Source organism: Nannospalax galili, unplaced genomic scaffold (assembly GCF_000622305.1).
Source record: "Nannospalax galili isolate Female #2095 unplaced genomic scaffold, S.galili_v1.0 scaffold302, whole genome shotgun sequence".
In the NCBI taxonomy this organism is placed as follows: domain Eukaryota; kingdom Metazoa; phylum Chordata; class Mammalia; order Rodentia; family Spalacidae; genus Nannospalax; species Nannospalax galili.
In genome coordinates this window covers 5605392-5607199 of record NW_008350120.1, presented here as the reverse complement: position 1 = coordinate 5607199, position 1808 = coordinate 5605392, and the positions used below count along the sequence as shown (strand labels likewise).

Here is a 1808-nt window from a genome sequence, read left to right as displayed (position 1 = left end):
GTAGCCTTTAGCTATACATATGGACTCTTATGAAATTATATTGGCTCCTTTAATCTTTGGTTATACTTTTCTTTTGGGTGTTTAAGGCCATACAGTTAGTCCAGATAAACCAATTTATTTTCACTCTTAAGGTCATTTGAGGATCCGTTCCTCAGGGGTCACATAGGCTAGGTAGGAGCCCCCGGCTCCTTTCTTTTACCAGTTCTGCCTATGGGAAGATAAGTCAAAGGTCCTGCTTGACCATGACTGGCTTCACTCAGAAGCATGGAGGAAATGTTTCCTGTGTTGACCCTCATCTTTATAGACTGGACTCTGGTTCAAGTTCATTTGGTGGGGTCTCCATGGCCTCCTTGATCAAGAAGACAGGTGATGTACCACAGTTCCTTGATCAAGAAGACAGGTGACCCACCACAATTACACGACATTTTGAGAGATGCTCATAGTCCCCTGGAACAGGTCGACCTAGGAAGGCAAGGAGCAAAAATTGTCCTTTATGTCCCTCTGAACAAATTATTATATACCTCAAAGTATGTCTGTTAAACATCAAAGAAGGTTATTTCCACCAGTCTAGTACTTTTAATTACTGTGTACCATGCAGATAAATCTTGTTCAAAGACCAATTATTCTCAGATAAACCTTACTGAGACATATATTTCTTGATCTGGTATGTATAATTTGTCAGTAGGTTGTAGGAGTAATATGGTTCCCTCTGGTTTTCAAAACTAGCTAGGCAATATTTATCTCTCACATTGTCTCACCCTCCATCCTGGTTTTCCCACTTACGGTGCCCCCATTTCCCCCTTTCTCCCTTACTAATACCCTTCTCCTGTGGTCCCACCTCTCTTGAGCTCCTTCACCTTATTTTTTTGAGACAAGGTTTCTTATTGAACCTAGAACTTATCAATTTGGGTAGACTGGCTGGCCAAGGATCTGCCTGTCTCTGCCTCTCCAGTACTGAAGTTAGAGATGTGCACCAGTGTGCCAGCTTTTACCTGGGTGCTGGGGATTTTAGCTTAGGTCCTTATGCTTGCATAGGAAACACTTAGCTGATTGAGCCATCTCCTCACATAACTTAAAAAATGGAATGCACCATGAATTTATATGCCATCCTTACACAGGGATGTGCTGAGCTTCTCTGAGCTGCTTCAGTTTTAGAATATATGCTGCAAAAGGGAGAACGGTGTTTGTGGGCTTTTGGGAATGAGATTGCTTAATACTTAGTTCTTCTGAAGGATGCAGGGGAAGGACCACTGTGGTGCTTTGAATGAGGTGTCCCTCACAGCTCAAGTATTTGAACACTTAGTCACTTGGTACTGTTTGGGGAAGGTCATGAAATCTCTAGGAAGGCCAGCCTTGTTGGAGAAAGCACATCACTGGGACGGGCTTTGATCCCTATGTATTAAGATTGACAATTAAAATTATGTAATATGGTGCTAGAGAGATGACTCAGTGATTAAGACCACTGGCTGTTCTTGCAGAGGAACTGGGTTCAGTTTCCAGCACCCACATGGTGGCTAATAACTGTCCATAACTCCAGTTCCAGAGGACCCACCACCCTCTTCTGACCTCTGTGGGCATTGCACAACTCAGGTGCACTTATATACATGCAGGTAATATACTTATCACATAAGAAATAAAAATAAATTTAAAAATTAAACTACAAGGCCGGGCATGGTGGCACACGCCTTTAATCCCAGCACTTGGGAGGCAGAGGCAGGCGGATCTCTGCAAGTTCAATGCCAGCCTGGTCTACATAGTGAGTTCCAGGACAGCTGGGGCTACAGGGAGACCCTGTCTCAAGAAGACAA

General features: G+C 43.5%; 1 protein-coding gene and 1 non-coding gene across 7 annotated transcripts in view; one reads left to right on the top strand and one right to left on the bottom strand.

Moving 5' to 3' along the window:
• Lmbr1 (limb development membrane protein 1) overlaps positions 1–1808 on the top strand; it is a 180690-nt gene that overhangs the window by 78883 nt on the left and 99999 nt on the right. The window lies entirely within an intron of this gene.
• Positions 1074–1179, bottom strand: LOC115072731. Its single transcript, XR_003851756.1, has one exon. It is a non-coding gene; the product is annotated as a U6 spliceosomal RNA (small nuclear RNA).